This window comes from Miscanthus floridulus, chromosome 2, assembly GCF_019320115.1.
Source record: "Miscanthus floridulus cultivar M001 chromosome 2, ASM1932011v1, whole genome shotgun sequence".
In the NCBI taxonomy this organism is placed as follows: Eukaryota; Viridiplantae; Streptophyta; class Magnoliopsida; order Poales; family Poaceae; genus Miscanthus; species Miscanthus floridulus.
Window position 1 is genome coordinate 14435691 of NC_089581.1, and position 13572 is coordinate 14449262.

The 13572-nt window shown below is 45.0% G+C and overlaps 1 pseudogene; it reads left to right on the forward strand.

Annotated features, from left to right (window-relative positions):
* The first annotated feature begins 8006 nt into the window (after positions 1-8006).
* Positions 8007-10894, forward strand: LOC136538000 (isoflavone 3'-hydroxylase-like; annotated as a pseudogene).
* Positions 10895-13572: the final 2678 nt, after the last annotated feature.

Sequence of the window (13572 nt, forward strand, 5' to 3'; positions counted from 1 at the left end):
GTGACAAAGCAAATGATGGACTAAAAGGATATGAGGCCGATCTAGATCGATCACGATCGGGCAAATTGATGTTGCTGTAAACTAATATCAATAAGAACATCAGCAATATCGATAACTCAATAAATCTACCCAAAGGACGCCACCCTTAGGTAGAGCCAATAACTTGACCTTAATCTAATTCGAGCAGTGGAGGTCGATCGGATCGATGTAGCCATACTTAAACTAGACAAGAGTCGATAACTAGCTTATACTAGAGCTCGCAGTGAAGGTCGACCGGATCGATGCAGCCATATAAACCAAAGTATAAGCTATGACTGTACTTACAGACAAGCTAGAGGTCGGCCAGACCGATGCAACCCTGCTTGCTGAAGAACTCACCGAGATCTACTCTACTCCTACTCCTAAGGGTTGGCCAGAGCCAAAAAAGGTAAATTATATTTGATTGATTGGATGTCCTTTTACAATAGCTGGGGTCTAATATTTATACCCAGAATCTAAGCATGAATCATACTCAAGCACGACTCATTATAATCTTTGGTATAGAATAAAACATTCCTAATTTAAGATAATTTGGACCCTAATCTTTTCCTTTTTGTAGAGTCCGACATGTTTTTCTCGACGCCAACCATAGCTCATTGTCGTTGTCTGCTGACGTCATTCGAAGAGAGCCAATTCCGGTGCATCTAAATCAGCTGATATCGATCCTTATGCAGTTGATTCCTCGATTGACATTATCTTAGAAGCTTTGAGTTCCCATATTCCTCTTTCTAAATTTTGGTGTAAACAACAAAAAATCAAGTATGAGAGTTAGTTGAGAGGCCTAAGGATCATAATATGATAGGAACCAAATGGATCTTTCACAACAAGCAAGATCAAGATGGGATAGTTTTAAGGAATAAATCAAGATTAGTGGCTCAAGGTTACACTCAAGTTGAAGGTCTTGACTTTGGAGAGACATATGCTCCGGTTGCAAGATTGGAAGCAATTAGGATCTTGTTAGCCTATGCTTGTTCTCACAATATCAAGTTGTACCAAATCGATGTAAAGAGTGTATTTCTCAATGGGTACACCAATGATTTTGTGTATGTTGAGCAACCTCCCAGTTTTGAAGATGTGAAGAAGCCTAACCATGTTTACAAGCTAAGAAAGGCATTGTATGGTTTGAAGCAAGCACCTAGAGCATGGTATGAGAGATTTCTTGCTCTCTAAAGGGTTCAAGATGGGTAAGGTTGACACCACTCTCTTCACCAAGAAGCTAGGACATGACTTATTTGTATGGCAAATCTATATTGACTTTGTTTTTCAAGTGATATCTAGCAAATTTTGGTGCTAAGGATGGTGTTCAAATGGCAACTCCGATTGGTATAACGCTTTAAAGGTCAGTTGTTTACACCTTAGCATCATCTGGTAGTCATTACTTCTCCACACTTCCAAACTATACATATGTGTAAGCTGTAAAATCCAAACTCTTAGCACATATGTAGGGGGGGTTAATGATACCAATTCAGGTTTATGAAACTTGTCCATATCCTTTACACATGGTAAAATGTTTGGGCAAGCGACATGAATCTAAAAAGATTTTATTGTATATCTTTGTGAAAATGTTGTCATCAATTATCAAAAAGGTGGAGATTGAAAGCCCTAGTTTAGTTCTGGCTAATTGATGAAACCTAAGTACTAACCTTTGTCATGAGTGTCATATGAGCAAGGTTGGTACATACCAAGTGATGGAGCATGGTGATGAAGTCCATGGAGATGGAGATGGACATGTGTTGAAGATGATCAAGCTCAACTTGGAAAAGAAGAAAGAGAAAAACAAAAACTAAGATGATCAAGATAGAGGTATCAAATAGGTTTTTGTTTTGGCACTCAAGACACCATAGAGGGTTTGAGTGTATTTAGGATCGATAGCCGTACTATAAAGAGGGAAAATATTTAGCTAAGAGGTTATCGAGTGCCACCAGGTGACATGATTCTTACATATACATTAAGGACCTAGTGTGCTAACAATTAACCCTTGAAAATGCTTTGTGAAAATGCTAACATACATGCACATTGGTGATACACTTGGTGGTTAGCACATGGAAGCAAGGGTGGTGAAGTTTGAGTTGAAAAGGAGGATTTCAGGCATGATCGGACGCTGGAACTTGGATCGGACGCTAGTGCAACATGCGTCTAATGCTATTGAAACATTGACCGGATGCTAGTGCAACATGTGATTGGACGCGCCTGTGCAACTATTCATAGACAGGCAACACACGCGGTTGGATGACCTGACGCTGGGTGAGTCCGATCAGTAGTGACCGGACATGTCCGGTCGCCAAAATACCTCTCTAGATCGCACCGGACGCTGATGCAACAATACCGGACGCTATTGCAACGAGAGGACCATTGGGCGCCAACTGTTGAATTCAAATAAGTCTACGACCGGATGCTATTGCAACTTCGATGGGAGTCCGGTTGTTGCGTATGGAGCCGTCTCCTGTGCCTAATGACTCTATTTCGTTTAGAGGTCTTTAAATAGACCATGGCCGGCCTTAGGCTCCTTCTCTTAACACTTTGACATACTTGACATTCTTGTGAGCCTATGCAAACACCTCCCACTCATCTCCATCAATGATTCATTATCATAGTGAGATTGGGAGCGATTTCTAGTGTATTTCCTTGAGTGATTGCATCTAGTGGCACTTGGAGATCGTTATGGCTGCGGAGTTCTTATTACTCTTGGTGATTGCCGCCACCTAGACGGCTTGAGCAGCGGAGGAGCTTTGGCACGTGTTGGTGATTGTTCATGGCCGGCTCCGGTGATTGTGAGGGGTCTTGTACCTTCTCTGGCGAAGAGCCGAAAGGTAACTCTAGTAGATTGCTCGTGTCATTGATTTACCTCACTTGTGGGTAGGTTCTTGCGGTGTCCAATTGTGTGGACAAGGTTCATGCAATACCTCTTAACCGCCGAACCACCAAGTGTTGGTGGACACAACGTGGACCAGCGTGCCAGCAAGCATATGAACGTCGGGAGAAAAATTGGTTGTCTCTTGCCCTTTAATAATCTCCAGGTGATTGAATTGATACTCATCTTGTGATTGGTTCACTCTTCTACACTGCGGTATAATAACCCTACTCACTCGTTTATATTCCCGTAAACTAGTTATAGCAATCTCTTTAGTGTAGCTAGAATTAAGGGCTTGTTTTGTAGCTTAAGATCATCTAGTGGAGCTCTTTAGTGTAGCAAGTGTGAGAGCTCTTAGTGAGTAGTGACTTAGCCATTTGTGTGCCTAGTGATTATAGTAACTAGAATTGTTGGATAGGTGGCTTGCAACCCTTGTAGAGTTAGAGCAAGTTTGCATTTCACTATTTGTCATACTAATCAAATTGCTCTAGTAATCTTATAGATTTTTTAAATAGGCTATTTACCCCCTCTAGCCATATTAGGACCTTTCACCAGGGCCCGCTCCCATCGACAGCGATGAGGAGGAGCTGCGTGCGCTGTGTGAGATCCACGACTGCGTATTCTCGATCTACGCAGCCCTAGCCTCCATGGACTTATTGACGGCGGCCCGGCGGGTGAGGAGGAGCTGCGCACGCTGTGCGCCACAGAGGCATGGGAGCCGCTGTGTGCTGGAGGTAGGGACGCTGCCGAGGCAGATCCCATCACGCGCCAGACATGGATAGCAAGGCGGCGCAGCAGAGACTGACGTCCGAAGGGAGAGAAGGGGCTGCCACAGGGAGAGAAGGGACCTTTGAGAGAGGGGGAGGGCCGTCAAAGCGAGAGAAGGGGCGCGCGCCACGAGCATTTGAGGTTCCGCATGATGCAGGGAGGAAATAGCTGCATGGGGGTCGAGGGGGTGAGCCCCCATTCTCCTATAGAAATGGGGTCTGAAGGGTGGATTTACGTGTCCACCCTAAATTGGGAGCTCTAGTAGAGGGCTAGTTGGAGCTATATTTTTAGCCTGGACATCTATATTTAGCTATAGATGCTTGGCTCCGTTCGTTTCGCTGAAAAAACAAACCGAAACGCTGTTGTAGCTGATTTACTGTGGAAGAAAAACACTATTTCAGTCGAAAAATAAACTGAAAAAGACAAATTATAAGAGAAACGAACATGGCCTAGTGACCCTGCTGGAATTGTTCTTAAAAAAAGCAAAAGTATCTGCCTGAACTGTGAGCCAGTGTCTTCTAGTACACGAGATCGAAAATATGGCATGTCCTCCAGATCTCGTCCCTCTCGCTGCTCGTGTGTGGCTGAGGGCACCACGGCGGCGTTGGATAGCCTCGAGCTCTCGACGCGTCGTTGTAGCCGGCAGGTGGCATGCAGACGCTGGCTTCAGCTTCTGACGCGGGAAGGTGGCCGTAGATCTCGACAAGTGAATCACAGGGGCGGACTGCGGATGACTCCACTTCGGGAATAGATGCTTCCGTCCATTTTCAATGTCCCACCAAGTGAGTGCAATGTCGGGAAAACTGAAAGCAAACTGTTTCTCTGGGTCTGATTGGTTGATTTATAAAATTTATCATACTAAAGATTTGGCAAGCCATGCTAGTATTTGGTTTGTTACAAAAACTTGACAAACTCTCATATTTGCCTTGGCAAATCTATGACAATTTTTTTTTTTGTCTAACTTCTGATGTATCAAATCTTTGACATGACAAATTTTGGAACTCAACTAAGCAGGCCCTTTACCTCTTCGATTGAAATATAACCTTGGTTGAATTTTTCTCCTCAAACTCTAAAACAGACATCGTGCCCCTTCAACTTTAAAAACCATTTAAATTACCTTTCTTCCCCGTTAGAAGTGGGTTTCAAGACGATTTCATGCTTCTCAAGTTTTAAAAGTATGGCAATTACGTGATAATGTTTTTGAACCATAAACATATCTCTACGATTTTATTTTTTTTTGAGAAAAATGCTAGAGATATACGAACACGACAAACCCAAATAAAATATTTAGCACGTGAAAAGTATCTTCTACAAGCTTGCAAATTTTAGTTTTAGCCCTAGGAATGGAAAAAACTCAAAAATTTATGGAAAGTTTCCAAAACATTCTAACCAATGTCTAAACATGTTTCTAAAACATTCCACAATAAAACACAAGATGCAATCAAGATAAATGCATAGCATAATAATACATTCAATGTTATTGATGTTGCATTCTTGCTAGTTGTATCTCATATTTTTATTGTGGAAAATTTTAAACACATATGGATATCAATTAGAACATTTTGAAAAATTTCCACATTTTTGTAGATATTTTCCTATTTTCCTGGAACTAAATCTAATCTAAAAAACTTCTGGAGAGGTTTTTTACAAAAGATCTAAATATTTTATATGGGTTTTCATGTCCTAGTCTATCTCTAGTATTTTCTCATAATTTTTAGGAGCTTAGAGATAGTTTTTAAAGTTCTAAAGTCTTAGGAGGTGTTAGTTTTGGAGGGTGCGTCTGCGGCTTATGACCTAGTACTAGTAGCTATATGTAAAACTGTTGTAGCCGCTGTAAGCTGACACGATGAACTACTTCAGCGGTACTTTTCAGTGAATGGACAGTGTTTTACTCTCACAACAAATCCGCATAAGCTAAATTTCAGCGAAATGAACAGAGCCAAGATATTTACTAGTTTTATACTAAAAAAAGATGATTCTCCTTGAAAATCACCTCAAACTGCAGCGGTTGTGCGTTTCAAATGTTTTTTAAGAGTACAGAGGTCAAGATATATAACTTTAGATTAAAGTTTAAGAAAGAAAATTAGACTATAAAATAGTTCAAGTAAAAAATGGATGGGATGAGAGGCGCATAAATGGGCTTTGGTCGAACATAACAAGAGAAGTGCTGTCCGTATAGGCGACTTCACTCCTCTTGGGCTCTATATTGTCAATAAGCTACATCATCAACTATGAGAAAAAACAGACGACTTTCTCCAGGCTATCGTTTTCAAGCCTTGTCTCTTCCATGGATTGTGATTAAACCGATGTGGACGGCGAGGCCACTAGCTAGCTAGAGACGTGCATTAGTCGTCTAGCACCCTGTTCGTTTGATCGTATCAGCTATGATATAATATTTTTCTCTTACAATAAAACAACATTAGATGACTTATAAGCCACAAAAACAATCAAACGAACATGGTGTAGAGCGTTGAAAATGCTCGGTCCACGGCTTGCATCCTTGGACTTTACACGACTAAACATTTATTAGGGCAGCTCCAATAATTAATTTTTAAGTTATTTCTAAACTTTTTTTATATTTTAATAGAAGATAGAGAAAAACTAAATCTTAATAGAGAGCTAAGCTCTTTCACATATTTTAAGGTTACATAAAAATATTATGTGAGACCATCTATATTATTGGCTTATAGAAGTTGGACATGACATTTAGCACCGGACACCGGTGATTTATCCAGCCCATCCTTTTCTCTCCAGTCACGTTTTTGACTACTATAGGATAAAATTGATTCACGAATCACGAATGAATAGTCAATGAAAGAAAGGGTGAATAATTACGGAAGGTGTTCTACGGCACTAGAGAAAAAAACAGCTCTAGAAGAACTAATGCCTCGAGTGAGCATATTAAAGAGTAAAGACAGCCTGCGCATTCAGTTGCTAAAATCAATTAATAATCCAAGGCAAACGATTGCTAACGAGGCTCCATCAAGCCTTTCTTGTACACAACGACAACAAATTTTTTTTATTCAGTAATTTCAGTAAATAGTGCAAAAGACAAGAGACTAGTTTGAATTGTTCGCTTAAACTTATCAGCCCGATTTATCAGTCATGATATAGTATATTTTCTCTCACAACAAAACAGCATCAGCCGAACAACCCTCTTTGATATTCATGCTACTTGATACAGTCTTTCCCTTCTCTATATTAATTAGCACAGAGCTAGTGCTATCTCGTACCGTTAGAGATGTCTTTATACTGTGATGTACGCATCATATATATACGTGTATTTGGCTTCTATTGATACTTCTGCTTCTGTATCGATACATCTATATTATGCTTTCAAAAAATTGTTGCAAAACAATAAAGAAATAGTTCAAGTGCTCAGAATCTAGACTTGAGGCTGTGTTCTCCCGAGAAACCAAAAACAATAATCCAAAGAACACAGCTAGCCACTATTGCTGCTGAAGGAAAACAACTGCTTCCTCCGGTCCAATTTCTAAAACATTTTATTTATGTCAACGGTCAAACTTTATGAACTCTGTGAGTTTACAACTAGCTTGTACATAAACCAAAAAATTCTGAGAGAAGATAGTAGGCTATGTACTAATAGTGACGAGTATGGGGATGTTTGGACTGCTCAACAAACTCTGCTACATAAATTTCACCATAGAGCAACTCTATGAAAAACTATAGTTTGTGGAGCTCCTCTTTATAAGCTCTCACAACTTCACCTCTTTTTATCGAGCAGAGTGTGAAGCTGAAACCGTTTGGCTACAAAATATGGAGTGGAGATGAAAAACATGGAGCGAAACAGTCCCAACAACCTCTATATGGGTGCGTTGAGAGCTAAGCAGCAAAGATTCAAGCCCTCTTTGGTAGGGCTCCCTTTGGCTCCGGCTCCATGCTACAGTGTCAGAGGAGCCAGAGCCGAGGAGCTAGAAAACATGGCTTCTTCGGGCTCCTAGTTTATTTCACGAGGAGAGAGAAAAACAACTCCCTACTACAGTAGCTAGTTTAGAGGAGCCAAAGTCCTAAGAAGCCTTGCTCTCAGTACGGTCAATAGGCTGCATTATTAGAGTGTAACGTCATTCATTTCATCTCAGTCTTTTCGTCTATTCGAACTTCAATGGTCATGTTTGGACATTCAACCTGCCCATCCATTTCTTTATCCAAGCGTGGAGCACGGGCCTCTAGAAGCAAGTGACAAAGTGAGCAACTTCCAGCAACCAGCGACATGGGTCCGTTCGTTTCTCTTATGAGTCATACTATTTCAACGAATAAGTATTTTTTTTCAAAACAAATCAACGAATAGTACTTTTAGCCCTGACTTTTCAGCAAAACGAACAGAGCCATGGAGGCGCCCTACGCTGTCGTCCTCTCGTTCTTTTCATCTTTGCAATCCACTGCCGCCTCAACCGCGGCCATAGCAAGAATACGAGCATGTAGCAGCTGCCACCGGGGCCTGTCGCTGTCCAGGTCCTCGGCCACTTACACCTCCTCGAGAAGCCGTTCTACCACACGTTTACGCGCCTCGCCGCGCGCTACGGGCCTATGTTCTCCCTTCGGCCCGGCTCGCGTGACGCCGTGGTCGTGTCGTCTGCAGACTGCGCTAGGGAGTGCCTCACAGAGCACGATGTGACCTTCGCGAACCGCCCGACCTTCCCCACGTTGGATCTCATGACCTATGGGGGCACCACGGTCGGCACCTGCGCCTACGGCCCGTACTAGCGCCACATCCGCCGCGTCATCACGGTGCACCTCCTGTCCACTCACCGTGTGAGGTCCATGCTCCCCGCCATCGAAGCAGAGGTGCGTGCCATGGCACGGAGGTTGTACTGTGCTGCCGCGGCCGCTCCCGGCGGCACCGGCGCTGCGAGGGTGGAACTAGGGGGCAGTAGCCCTGCTAATGGATGAGATCCCAACCCATTTCCACCCCATTCCAAATCTAATTAATTATTTTTCAACTTCACCCCACCCCATTCCAAATTAACTTAGACCCAACCCAACCCAACCCACTCTATCTTGGATTGCCAAGCTTCTACAGTGGGTTGCCATGGGTTTTGCAGCATACTTGAATACTACAAAATAATTTATATATAAAAAAATCACGGGATATTTAAGTGCTCAACAAACAAGCTCAGATCTTTTCCTGCAGTCGGTAGTTGAGAGAGAGCACAAAACTGCATGCCAGAGAATCATGGAGGAAAACTGCATGCCTGCCTTGCAGTTGCAGGTGAGCACAAAATTTTCACGACGATGAATCCAGTGGCCTCATCAGGCTGTGCTGCGATGAATCCAGAGAATCAAGGAGGAAAACAAGCTCAAATCTTTGACGACGATGACGCGCGGCCTCATCAGGCTGAGCTGCGGCGGCAACAGCGGCCGGCGCGCGGCACGTCGGACAGGACGAGCGGCCTCATCAGGCTGCACGGCGGCGGCAACAGCGGCCGGCTCGCGGCACGTCGGACAGGACGAGCGGCATCATCAGGCTGTGCGGCGGCGGCAACAGCGGCCGGCGGCACTTCGGGCAGGACGAGCGGCGGCCACCCACGAGCCAGCGCTGGATGCAGTGCGCGTGGAAGACATGGCTGCAGGCCAACATGACGCACGGCGTCCCCGTCCACGAACTCGGCGAGGCAGATGTCGCACTCCGCCGCGGCGCCCGTTAGCTTGGTACAGGCCGCGGAGTCCACCAGGGCAGGCAGCGGTGGCGTGCTGGGGCGCCTCCACCACAGGCTTTTCCAGGTCGGACATGTTGGCGTCGCTGTCCCCCTGCCGTGTGCCCGGAGCTGGAGCCGGCGCGGCCGCGATGAGCTCGGCGGCTGCGACTGAGGAGGTAACACACGGCGGCGTTGAGCGCCAGCGTTGAACCCACGCGTTAACCATTCCAACCCGATTTGCTAGCAAACCCAACCCATCTGACCTCTAAATCCATTGCCACCCATCCAAACAGTTCCACAGCACAACCCAACCCGAAAAACCAAATCATTACCCGACCCATTAGCAGGCTTAAGGGAGAGGCTGTTCGAGCTCGCCCTCGGCGCCCCTATGGAAACCGTCGCGGAGACCAAGACATCCCGTGCCGTGGATGACGCGGACACGGGCATGTCGCCGGAGGCCCAAGAGTTCAAGGAGTCGATGGACGTTATGGTTCCCCTTCTCGGCACGGCCAATATGTGGGATTTCCTGCCCATGCTACAGAGGTTCGACGTGTTCGGCGTGAAAGAACAAGATCGCGGTCGCCGTAAGCAGTAGGGACGCGTTCTTTCGGGGGCTCATTGACGCGGAGCGGCGGAGGCTGGACGACGGCGTTAAGAGCGAGAACAGAAGCATGATGGCCGTGCTGCTCACTTTGCAGAAGTCAGAACCGGCCGCTCTAATAAGCCGGCTTAGGCCATGGTATAGTATTTTTTCTCTTCTAACAAATCAAGGACACAAGCGGCTTATAGACCAGCCGAACACTGCCACAATAATGACATGATCATGTCTCTGTGCTTCGTAAGTTGTAGTTGTCTCTTATAGATCGATACAATCTAGTAGTATCTATACAACAATGTTCTCTGCTCGCTCGCTTACAAGACGTACGTTCTGCATCTTTATTTGATTTTGCAGTCCATGTTCTCTGCGGGAACGGAAACCTCGGCGACCGCGGCGGAATGGGCGATGTCGCTGCTCCTGAACCACCCCGAGGTCCTGAAGAAAGCACAGGGGGAAATTGATGCGTGCGTGGGGAATTCCCGCCTGCTAGGCGCCGACGACATGCCCCGCCTCAACTACCTCCAGTGCATCCTCACCGAGACCCTCCGGCTGTACCCGTTCGTGCCGACGCTGATCCCGCACGAGTCCACCAAAGACTCCACGGTCGGCGGCCACCACGTGCCAAGCGGCACGATGCTGTTCGTCAACGTGTACGCCATCCACAGGGATCCCGCGGCGTGGACGGATCCGGCCGTCTTCAGGCCTGACTCCTGAGCGATTCGAGGATGGCAGCGCCGAAGGGAGGCTCCTGATACCGTTCGGGATGGGCGCCGCAAGTGTCCCGGAGAGGCCTTGGCGTTGCGGACTCTGGGGCTGGTCCTGGGGACGTTGATCCAGTGCTTCGACTGGGACACCGTCGGCGGCGTCCCCAAAGTTGACATGGCCGAAGGGGCTGGGCTCACCCTCCCGAAGGCTGTTCCTCTTGAGGCCATGTGCAAACCGCGCCAAGTCATGCTTGATGTCCTTCAGAAGTTGTGAGCGCCTTTAATAATCTACTCTGCGCACAGAAGGAGTTGAGCATTATCATAAAATCTCTGTGGGGCTATGTTTATCCCACTTTTAATAACAGAAGATTTAACTATCTATATCTACTCGCAAACATGTTCGTACGTCGCAATGGAACATATCGCTTGTATTTTCTGTTGTAATAAGTTTTAGATTAAAAAACTCTATACCGTCACTGAACATGTGCTATCTAATTCATCACGGACTACTAATTTTAGTAAAACCAGATATAACTCTTATTATCAAGGAAGCGGAGGAACAAATAAGCTTGAGAGTGGAAAGAAATAAATTTTAGAGGAGATAAATTTTATGTGTTTAACATATATTTTTTTGAAAATATTACAGTTTAAAAATTAGAAGAAGCTATGCAGACACATGTATAGTCACAATGATTGGCAGGAGTGGACCCATCGACTCCTTAAACTTAGCATGTGTTTGATTTGGATGTACGACAGGGACGAGGTGGGATAGCCCACTTTGTCCTGGTGTTTAGTTCTCGAACGGCATGAGGTTGTGATCAGGTAGGGAGCAAGGGCGGCCTGATGATGGTGGTGGATGGGAAAAGAAGGTGAGCTACAAAGGATGACACGTGGCCCCACCTAACAAATTTCTAATTAACAGAATACCAATGGTGACAATCATGTTTCATCCTCGTCCCTCAAACCAAACAAACAAAGAACAAGGACGTCCCAATGCTCCAACCAAACACAGACCATTCCATCACAAAAATGAGAATAGATTCATCTGGTCCCTCTCATCCCAGAACCAAACACACACTTCAGTCAAGACACATCTGTTAAATCCATAGAATCGATCTAGAGTAGAACCGAGGGACTTCTAGGTAACCAGTTAATCTAGATAAGCCCTAGTACATCTAGACTGAGAGATGGAGACAGAGAGATAGAGAGATAGGGGTTCGAACCTGAGACCGCAGGGGTGGAAGATCCAGTGGGCTCCATCAGGTTCGCTGGTGTAGGCTGCACACGGGCAACGACGGTCGGGGAAGATGGCGGTGCCGGCGGAGCGGTGGAGTGCAGTGAGGCCGACGGTGATGACGGTGGCGTCTTCCCGTCGCTGGCTGCGCGCCCTTACTAGATCGGACTTAGGGTTTGTTGGTGGGAGGATTGGCTCACAGTGAACCTCGTACCTCGAGTCGCCGGCCCCCACCACTTTATATAGCGCAGTGCGACAGGGGCCCACCAACCATGTAGGGTTGGGCGCCCCCGATCAGGGCGCGTGACCAAGGCCCAATAGGCCGTTGGGCTTATTGGCTGAGAGATCAATCTAACATTCTTTCCCTTGATCTCACACTATTACTTTTATCTTTAAACTTTAAACTTTAATCCTTTTATCCTTACTCATTTCTTCACAGATGATGCATAGAGCATGTTTCATCGTCATGCTCAATCGCCGATAGATTTAACAGCTACAATGCACGTCTCTGATCTGAAATAGTTACTTTAACTTTTGAACCTTTTATAGTCCAGGAATCATAAGCTTTCCCTTAAACCCATGCCGGCTACATGTTCTCTAAACACGTTGGGTGGTAAGCCTTTTGTAAGCGGATCCGTGAGCATTTTTTCGGTACTTATATGCTCAAGACTTATCATTTGATCCTGGACTTTATCCTTCACAACATAATATTTTATGCCAATGTGTTTGGCAGCACCACTTGACCTATTGTTGTAAGCATACGGTACTGCTGGATTATTATCGCAGTATAACTTCAGTGGTCTATTGATGTCGTCAACCACCTTCAAACCAGGTATGAACTTCTTTAGCCAGTTCACCTGCCCCGTTGCCTCATAACACGCTACAAACTCGGCATACATTGTGGACGATGTAGTGATGGTTTGCTTTGAGCTTTTTCATGAAATAGCTCCCCCTGTGAGAGTGAACACATATCCAGACGTGGATTTTCTATTATCTCCCGCATAATCAGAATCTGAATATCCCACTATATGGAGTGAATCAGATCTTCTATACGTCATCATGAGGCCTTTCATTCCTTGCAAATAACGTAAGACTTTCTTTACCAATTTTCAGTGTTCTATTCCAGGATTGCTCTGGAATCTGCCAAGTAACCCGGTAACAAATGCCAAGTCAGGGCGCGTGCATACTTAAGCATATTGTAAGCTTCCGACAGCTGAAGCATATGGAACCACTTTCATTTGATCGATCTCGTATTGGTTCCTGAGGCATTGAAAATCCCCATATCTATCGTCCTTGACTATAGGAGCAGGTGAGGGACTATATTTGTGCATACTGAATTTCTTTAAGACTTTTTCTATGTATGCTTTTTGTGACAGTCCTAATGCCCCTTTACTTCTATCTCGGTGAATCTCGATCCCTAGAACGAACGAAGCTTCACCAAGATCTTTCATATTAAATTTTGAGGACAAAAACTTCTTTGTCTCTAGTAGTAGACTGACACCACTACTAGCAAGTAAGATATCATCCACATACAGGACAAGAAAGATATACTTCCCATTCTTAAACTTTGCGTAGACACAATTGTCTTCAATATTATCTTTAAACCCAAAATTCTTTATTGTCTGATCAAACTTCAAGTAGCACTGTCTTGAAGCTTGTTTTAATCCATAAATGGATTTCTTTAGGCGGCATCCCAAACGTTCTTTTCCTTCCATGACAAA